This window comes from Lucilia sericata, unplaced genomic scaffold, assembly GCF_015586225.1.
Source record: "Lucilia sericata isolate MDLA Ls3-8-SP2 unplaced genomic scaffold, ASM1558622v1 Contig001784F_arrow, whole genome shotgun sequence".
Lineage (NCBI taxonomy): Eukaryota > Metazoa > Arthropoda > Insecta > Diptera > Calliphoridae > Lucilia > Lucilia sericata.
The window spans coordinates 8,903-19,701 of NW_023995683.1; positions in this window are offsets into that span (position 1 = coordinate 8,903).

Consider the following 10,799-nt stretch of genomic DNA (forward strand, 5'->3'; position numbering starts at 1 on the left):
ATTATAGTGTAGAGGCCCTCTGCCCCTAGCCTCTCTACAAAAGTTACATAAGTCGAATGCTTTACGTAAATACTTGCCTTGGGGCCTATTCCATGGTGGTACTATTTCAACCGCAAGGTGAGCTAGAAATGACTTAGCATCGTCCCCTTGTGACTTGCAATTTTGGAACATAGCTTCGCCGAACATGCACAAGAACTTAGCTTGAGTACTTTAGGACCATTGCGTAACTTCCGAGGTGCAAAAACATCAATACCGCTAAAACAAGATCTTATTCACAGAGAACACACTGTCGTAAGTCTGGTATGAACAAAGTAAACCCTGAACATACCCTGATAAGAAAGGGAATTCCTATTATGTCATCCTAATAAGATACCGTACATCCAACACCATTCAACCCAGTACACTTTCGTTTATTCGCCACATAGAGAAAACATACGACACATTTATTCTAGGTATACGGGTGGACTAGGCCGTATACCCCTTCTTTCATTCTGTGTCTTATTTATTTGACACCAACTCATTCCCAAGGCTTAGGCCCTTCCGATTAATTTCTTTGAAAATCGGCTTATACAGAAATATATATTTTTCTCCGAACATCAGTCTTCCTCTCCAATAACCGGGACAAGACAAAGACCAGAACTCTGCCCTGGGGTCTACCAGTTCCATGGTTCCTAGATAGATCGGTTCTCTGGATCTACCCTAGATCAAATCATTCGAGGATACATTTGACACCACCAGCTTATAGTGCCGGCAGACTAGAGGTACTAGTAGCACCTATTTTACCCCGGGATTGCAATCACACTAAGATAGAGGAAGTCCCTCAAGGTAACATGCCCCGGGGGGACAAAAGATATAGTAAAGACTGACATATTCTGTGATAACCAATTTTTAATTTTTCTGTAGCCCAATCACCGATCGTGATCGATACCGCAGCCAAGGAAATATAAACAGTTTCATTCAAGGACGACTCACTTATTGGGCATTCGTTAGTAATTTCATTTTCTGAAATGCCCTCATATCTTAGAACCCATACCAATTCGATATAGTGTCTTTTATGTTGGGACAGGGAGTAAATGCAATTGGGTATATATTTCGACCTAATTACGTTCGAGGTAAGAGCCTTGAGCGATACAAGACCTATTAAGTAAATGTTAATGATGAACTTCTTGAGATTAAGTTCCTGGATTATTCATGCAGTCATAATGATGGCCCAAATATCAGTCTGAACAAGATCATCGGGAAAAATTTTACACTCTAATTAGAGCGCAATTGGTGAACTTATCATCATCCTAGCGGAGTAATAGGTCTGCTCTATGGAGCCTTATTATGGTTTGGCTCTGCAGAAAAAGCTTTGCAAGCGGATTAGGATAACTTTGTTATTTTATATTTACCGCATTTTTAAATTACTAGTGGTAATTCTGGATCTCATTTCTTATGTAGCATTTCGCTCCAATCATGATAATAAGAATTGTGAATTGTGCTCTCTGTATATATTTGGATACCAAATATTTGTCCAATTTTGCTTTAAAATGGCTTTATAGAGAGTGTCTTTATAGTCAAGACTTGTAGTCGAATAATCCTTGATTAACCAGGCCAGATTGTGTGCTTTTATTTTCAAACAAATTATATTAGATTCAAAATGATGATGGCAGGTAAATCGTCTGTCTAAGTAAATTCAAATTCTTGTGCGATCTGATAACTCCGGTATCCACATAAGAAGTGCACATTATAATCTGTCGCACGTTGGCAAGTCTGAGGTATAAATAGAGTGCAATTTCGAATACACACACTTCTGGATATTGATCATTTCCACAAGTATGCGGTAAGACTGACTGTTTTAGTCTACAAACAGATTTAGCAGAATTGGATTTAAATTTACTTATTAATTTTACACCGAATTGTGGTATTATAGTAGAGTGAAGTTCTGATGAGGATCCTCTATGATTCCTCGAATTTAAAATTATTTTTTATATTGAATTTTATTTTAATACCATTATACTTAATTAATATTAAAAAATTTGTTAACAATAAACAAAAATAATATATGACTTCTGTGTGCTAAGAAGTTTTTAGTGCCACTATTGATGTATAGATAACGTGGACTACATATATTGAACATCCATATTGCAAAACAGGCTTAATCCAGAGATGATTTTTATGACAGATTTGAGCTCTTTAAATGAGTACGTTCGAATCCACTAGTAATTTCAACAGACGTACGTATATAGCTAGATCTAATAATGGCACAATATCCATAACATGTGGATCTGCAATCAGTTTTTTTATATGTATTACAAGACCATCTAAATCACGGTTCTTGATGTAAGACGTGGTTTATGCAAAAATACATGGGTTTCGGGAACTAGTTCCCTAATTTCAGAAGAACATATTCCATTGTTGTACCGGTAGAATAGTGAAACACACCCGACATTGCGACGGTGATCGAATGAGTCCATACACCCTAGTGTCACCGATAAGTAACTTTGCCCTCTACTGTACGCGGTCGAGTAGCCCTAAAATAGACTTTGAAACACCGGTCCATACATGAGAGTTGTATTCCATTTTAGGTCGTATATAAGTGGTATAGATAGTAAGAAAATCAGAGGGCGTGACATATGTCTTACAACGATTCAAAAAACCTAGACACTTTAATGCTTTCTTTCGACACTTGAAACATCACACTACATTCCCATGTCCAGAACATCAAGAGCTACTGATTCCTTAATGTATACACCAGCCATAACTATTGATGAAGCAACATGATCTGTCGTGCGTTTCTGAGGTCAGGCACAACATTGAGTTTTACAAGCGTTGAAATCAACACTATTAGCATGACCCCATACAGAGATTGCTCCAGATCTAGGTTAAGCGATTCATTCATGTTTTGCCTCATTGCCCTAATCTTCAAAGGACTTGGTCTATAATTGAATGAATAAAAGAGTAGGTAAGGCTGGATGCTTTAGGACAATAAGTACTCTATAGGGAAAAAGAACGGAACGATCATAAAATAATGCCCCCGGGCATGTTTCCTTGATGATAGAGGTGTTACCAATACCTCTAGTCTGCCGGGACAATAAACTGTTGATGTCACTTCACTCCTCGGCTAGTCCTTGGTATGATTTGACATGAGTTCTAACCAGAGAACCATATAATCTGGTACTGCGGGTGGCCAGTTGCCCACAGGGATCCACGTAGTCGCTGTGGTTTAAACACAAATTTGCGGGAAGAGATTGTTGGTTTAAGGGCTGATATACCCTATATATAATGCGTTGGCTAATTCCCTATTCACATGACACAGGTCTGCGTATAAAGCAGCATATACTGGATTCCTCAACCCGATCGGTATTTCTTACCGGTCGTGTAGTAGGGAGCCCGTATTAGCAGGGGAATTGTCAGATTAGCGTTTAGTAGTTGCCTGTCATTACGCAGAAAGATCATTATGATCATGGGAATGAAAATGATGCAAAAATTGGTGAAATATTGGGAAAGTCTCCATATATTGGAGACTAGTACTGATTTAGTATGCCTTTTTACGCTTCGGGGAAGTTTCTCGGTGTCGTTGTCATCTCAACAGATTATATTGATTCATACTACGCGATTATTGGTTTCAGTTGACTTTGGAAATTCTTACATCTTTTGTTACAGTTTCGGTTCATGGGTATTTCGGGCTACCAAATACGTCTCTAGGTGCTGGTGCCAAACCAACAGCAGCCATCTCATTAGTGTGATTGGGCGGCATATAAGGTCCAGGAATGCACTGGGGTGAGTCTTTATGGGGACAGTGACATTCTCATGGTAATAGGGTGTTTTCACCTGATGTTGGGTCCGCCCCTTCTATCGACTCTAACCGATCTATTATACACGAAATACTCGAGTTATCTAATCTCTTACCATAGTATCCCCGACAAGGGATTGCCTTCTCCTTGTTGGATTTTAATTGAGCTTGCTCATGACACCTGTCCTTCCCCAACGGGGCTACTATGGTAACAGATTAGATAACTCGAGTACTTCGTGTACAATGGACCGGTATCCATATACATAAATTGCAATCTGCGTGTAAGATACACAAAGGGGCGGGGGTGAGTAGATGAAAAAGACCACCGTGAGATAGGCCAACAAGGTAGGTACTCACGTAAAGCACTTCAATATTTCGTCATAAAATAATGTTTTAATTGTTTAAAAATCTCTTGTATTTGCTGAGATATCGTGCATTAAAGTTTTAATTAAGATTATAATATCTGAAAGAAGAAAGAAGATACAAAAGAAGTTAAAACTTTATTCTAAACTCGACAGATTGGACTTTCAGATGTTATAAATAAAAGTGTCTTCACTCTGTTATAACGTCTCAAATATCATATCTAAACCATATCTCGAAAATCTGAAAAGATGGAGAAATTCTGAGGTTTAAATTAGAATTCAGCAAAGTTGTTTGGCTTTCGATTTTTTAAAATTGTTGTGGACCTGTGTAATTTTCTAAATACTTAATGACTACTTAAACAAATTATGTTAATTTAACCTTCATACGCAAAAAATAAGCATAATTAAAAAAAAACGTATTCAACATAATAAATATTTCTGCTAGACTTTAATAAAATTGCAAATAACAAATAAATTCTCATGAAAAATAAATAGTTTACGTTGAAATTTGGTCATTGCAATTGTGGTGGCCTTTTTTAAATAATTTCGATTAAAAATCCAATATAGAGAAAAAATTTGAATATACGCACACAACAAATAAGTAAAAAGCGCAATTTTAATATAAATATTTACGTTTTCACCCATAAATTTACATATGGCTGTTATTATTGTTGTTGTTATTTAAAAATTTTTATAAACATTTCTATACAAATGTATTGAACAAAAATCGTTTGATATTATTATAAATTCCATAAATTTATTTTCAACTGCGGACTGGCACTTGTTTAATTTAATGGAAAATAACGATTGATTTTAATGCAAAATATTCTTTAAATCAAAACCTTGAAAATAAGTTTCAAATTTTTGAGATTATTTCTGGAAAAGAATGCATGCATGAGAAAAATAATTACTCAAGAATTTGTTTAACAAATTAATCAGAAAGTAAACAACTCCTCTAGAAAATAACATTTCCTTTTTTAATTTGAAATATATAATTACGCATTAAAATTTAAACTTAAATTTATTTTAGCAAAAACTAAACACAATTCCTTTGTTTAATATAAATTTGAAATAAATTATTTTCATTTGAAATGTTTAAAAACAAAATAACATCTTAATTTTTTGTTAAAAAAAATCAACTTGATTTGTTCCTTATCTTTGTGAATTTCACAGCATCTTTTTTCTTTTCGCCAGAAATATTTGTTTTAAAAAGTTGCTTATCATTTGTGAAATGAAATGTTGATCTACAATTAACCGTAGTCGTATCTTTAAGTAATCAAAATTGTTTTTGTTTTTTTTTTTTAATATATATAATACGGATATTTTGTTAAAAACAAACAGTTTTTTTTAATCGTATATCAAAGTTAATTAACATGTCTTGATAATTGTGATTTCTGTATGTAGATCTTTTTGTCATATCACGTGTAAAGTACTGTTAATTTGTAATATTTTATTTCATATATAGAAATAATTAAGGTGACCAAAAGGGGATTTAGTTCTCTTAACAGGATTTATACCAGGTCAATATACATCTGCCATATACGAGACTATATAATAGACTATGGACTAGAGTATAGACTAGACTATGGACTAGACTATAGACTAGACTATAGGCTAGACTATAGGCTAGACTATAGACTAGACTATAGACTAGACTATAGACTAGACTGTAGACTAGACTAGACTATAGACTAGACTATAGACTAGACTATTGACTAGACTATAGACTAGACTATAGACTAGACTATAGACTAGACTATAGACTAGACTATAGACTAGACTATAGACTAGACTATAGACTAGACTATAGACTAGACTATAGACTAGACTATAGACTAGACTATAGACTAGACTATAGACTAGACTATAGACTAGACTATAGACTAGACTATAGACTAGACTATAGACTAGACTATAGACTAGACTATAGACTAGACTATAGACTAGACTATAGACTAGACTATAGACTAGACTATAGACTAGACTATAGACTAGACTATAGACTAGACTATAGACTAGACTATAGACTAGACTATAGACTAGACTATAGACTAGACTATAGACTAGACTATAGACTAGACTATAGACTAGACTATAGACTAGACTATAGACTAGACTATAGACTAGACTATAGACTAGACTATAGACTAGACTATAGACTAGACTATAGACTAGACTATAGACTAGACTATAGACTAGACTATAGACTAGACTATAGACTAGACTATAGACTAGACTATAGACTAGACTATAGACTAGACTATAGACTAGACTATAGACTAGACTATAGACTAGACTATAGACTAGACTATAGACTACTAGACTAGACTTTAGACTAGACTATAGACTAGACTATAGACTAGACTATAGACTAGACTATACACTAGTCTATGAAAGTTATGTGCTATAGTTTCTGAAAAAACCAATCAAAAATGAAATTAGTATACCCTTCTCACGTCCCACCGTAGCATGTTTTATGATACGGTTTGTCTGCGAGAACTATAAACTGGCGGTGTCAAATGTATGATCGACATTTTCTTAAAGAATCCAACCAGAGAGTCATATAATCAGATATTCCATTGTGTGATGTTTGTTCTTGACATGGATTAAGCAAATAACTAAATTCGTATAACTTACAAGGACAGTTCATATCCTTTTGAAACATTTAACACGAAGAAATTAATATAATTTCAATATTAAAACATTTTATATAAAATTTCCAATATTCTCCATAAAATATGCAAAATTTTCTACTCTGACAACACATCTTCTAAAAATAGAACGAATCTTTAGTAAATAAATAAAAAAGCACTATTAATTGGCGCCTACACCGATAAAAATAAATCTGTTATTTTCACCGCTAAAAAACAAACAACTTGTACTTTAAAACGCAAAATAAACAATACTATACACTCACAAAAAATTTTACTTATTCATTTATTGACGTACTTCCTTGTGATGAATAATTTGACAAGCGTATTTAAAATAATATTGAATATAAAATATGACAGACAACCAACCAAAAAAAGGAAGTGAGTGCAGCATGGAAAAAAACAATTTTAAGTTAAAAATCTTGTATCTTGTAAATATACATATATAAAATACAATAAAATAAGAAAAAATAACAATATAAAAACAACAACAATATAATAGAGAAAGGAATAATATTAAATACTACCGAAACAAAAAAATTATTACTCATTCACTTGGAGAGAATAGCATCTAAAACGACTGCGCTAAAAAACACAAATATTTAACACAACATTTTCTACTCGAAATCGTGCGAACTACACAAGTATAAAATAATACAGTGGGTTTCGTATAGTAAAACAAAATCATAACAATAACAAACTTAATAAAGTGAGTACACTGTTGAGTAAAATATAATACATAATTTAATAAATTTTATACAGAAAGAGAGTGTAAACAGAGATGACAATTGTTTTAATGTGTAAAAATAAAACGCCAAAAAGTAAAACTTAAAAAAAGTTTAATTACGGTTTTTATTAACGGTTAAATTTGATTGATATTGGAATTAAGATTTTGTACTTCCATGTCGCCACATGTAGCCCTCTAGCTGCGTTAAAAATCTGACTCAAACCAATTTAGTCTGAGTCTAGTCTATTAGACTAGACTATAGTCTACTCTATAGTCTAGTCTATAGTCTAGTCTATAGTCTAGTCTATAGTCTAGTCTATAGTCTAGTCTATAGTCTAGTCTATAGTCTAGTCTATAGTCTAGTCTATAGTCTAGTCTATAGTCTAGTCTATAGTCTAGTCTATAGTCTAGTCTATAGTCTAGTCTATAGTCTAGTCTATAGTCTAGTCTATAGTCTAGTCTATAGTCTAGTCTATAGTCTAGTCTATAGTCTAGTCTATAGTCTAGTCTATAGTCTAGTCTATAGTCTAGTCTATAGTCTAGTCTATAGTCTAGTCTATAGTCTAGTCTATAGTCTAGTCTATAGTCTAGTCTATAGTCTAGTCTATAGTCTAGTCTATAGTCTAGTCTATAGTCTAGTCTATAGTCTAGTCTATAGTCTAGTCTATAGTCTAGTCTATAGTCTAGTCTAGTCTATAGTCTAGTCTATAGTCTAGTCTATAGTCTAGTCTATAGTCTAGTCTATAGTCTAGTCTATAGTCTAGTCTATAGTCTAGTCTATAGTCTAGTCTATAGTCTAGTCTATAGTCTAGTCTATAGTCTAGTCTATAGTCTAGTCTATAGTCTAGTCTATAGTCTAGTCTATAGATCTAGTCTATAGTCTAGTCTATAGTCTAGTCTATAGTCTAGTCTATAGTCTAGTCTATAGTCTAGTCTATAGTCTAGTCTATAGTCTAGTCTATAGTCTAGTCTATAGTCTAGTCTATAGTCTAGTCTATTAGTCTAAGTCTATAGTCTAGTCTATAGTCCTAGTCTATAGTCTAGTCTATAGTCTAGTCTATAGTCTAGTCTTAAGTCTAGTCTATAGTCTAGTCTATAGTCTAGTCTATAGTCTAGTCTATAGTCTAGTCTATAGTCTAGTAGTATAGTCTAGTCTATAGTCTAGTCTATAGTCTAGTCATGTCTAGTCTATAGTCTAGTCTATAGCTAGTCTATTAGTCTAGTATAGTCTAGTCTATAGTCTAGTCTATAGTCTAGTCTATAGTCTAGTCTATAGTCTAGTCTATAGTCTAGTCTATAGTCTAGTCTATAGTCTAGTCTAGTCTATAGTCTAGTCTATAGTCTAGTCTATAGTCTAGTCTATAGTCTAGTCTATAGTCTAGTCTATAGTCTAGTCTATAGTCTAGTCTATAGTCTAGTCTATAGTCTAGTCTATAGTCTAGTCTATAGTCTAGTCTATAGTCTAGTCTAGTCTATAGTCTAGTCTATAGTCTAGTCTATAGTCTAGTCTATAGTCTAGTCTAGTTAGTCTAGTCTAGTCTATAGTCTAGTCTAGTCTATAGTCTAGTCTATAGTCTAGTCTATAGTCTAGTCTAGTCTAGTCTATAGTCTAGTCTATAGTCTAGTCTATAGTCTAGTCTATAGTCTAGTCTATAGTCTAGTCTATAGTCTAGTCTATAGTCTAGTCTATAGTCTAGTCTATAGTCTAGTCTATAGTCTAGTCTATAGTCTAGTCTATAGTCTAGTCTATAGTCTAGTCTATAGTCTAGTCTATAGTCTAGTCTATAGTCTAGTCTATAGTCTAGTCTATAGTCTAGTCTATAGTCTAGTCTATAGTCTAGTCTATAGTCTAGTCTATAGTCTAGTCTATAGTCTAGTCTATAGTTTAGTCTATAGTCTAGTCTAGTCTATAGTCTAGTCTAGTCTATAGTCTAGTCTAGTCTATAGTCTATAGTCTAGTCTATAGTCTAGTCTATAGTCTAGTCTATAGTCTAGTCTATAGTCTAGTCTAGTCTATAGTCTAGTCTATAGTCTAGTCTAGTCTATAGTCTAGTCTATAGTCTAGTCTAGTCTATAGTCTAGTCTATAGTCTAGTCTAGTCTAGTCTATAGTCTAGTCTAGTCTATAGTCTAGTCTAGTCTATAGTCTAGTCTAGTCTATAGTCTAGTCTATAGTCTAGTCTATAGTCTAGTCTATAGTCTAGTCTATAGTCTAGTCTATAGTCTAGTCTATAGTCTAGTCTATAGTCTAGTCTATAGTCTAGTCTATAGTCTAGTCTATAGTCTAGTCTATAGTCTAGTCTATAGTCTAGTCTATAGTCTAGTCTATAGTCTAGTCTATAGTCTAGTCTATAGTCTAGTCTATAGTCTAGTCTATAGTCTAGTCTATAGTCTAGTCTATAGTCTAGTCTATAGTCTAGTCTATAGTCTAGTCTATAGTCTAGTCTATAGTCTAGTCTATAGTCTAGTCTATAGTCTAGTCTATAGTCTAGTCTATAGTCTAGTCTATAGTCTAGTCTATAGTCTAGTCTATAGTCTAGTCTATAGTCTAGTCTATAGTCTAGTCTATAGTCTAGTCTATAGTCTAGTCTATAGTCTAGTCTATAGTCTAGTCTATAGTCTAGTCTATAGTCTAGTCTATAGTCTAGTCTATAGTCTAGTCTATAGTCTAGTCTATAGTCTAGTCTATAGTCTAGTCTATAGTCTAGTCTATAGTCTAGTCTATAGTCTAGTCTATAGTCTAGTCTATAGTCTAGTCTATAGTCTAGTCTATAGTCTAGTCTATAGTCTAGTCTATAGTCTAGTCTATAGTCTAGTCTATAGTCTAGTCTATAGTCTAGTCTATTAGTCTAGTCTATAGTCTAGTCTATAGTCTAGTCTATAGTCTAGTCTATAGTCTAGTCTATAGTCTAGTCTATAGTCTAGTCTATAGTCTAGTCTATAGTCTGGTCTATAGTCTAATCTATTGTCTAGTCTACAGTCTAGTCTATAGTCTAGTCTTTAAACCAGTTTATAGTATCTTTTATAGTTTATAGTAAAATCTTGTACATAATCTAGTATCTAGTCTAGTCGATAGTATAGTTTCTAGTGCAGTCTATAGTCTAGTCTATGATCTAGTCTGTAATCTGGAATATAGTCTAGTCTATAGTCTAAACAATAAACCCTTGGTGGATGTTCCAACATATATAGTCCTATAATATACATACATTTTTGTGGGTGCATGGCCAATATTTTCATGTGTTACAAAGAGACCGTGAAGGTGGGTTGTGATAAAAATATTAGTTT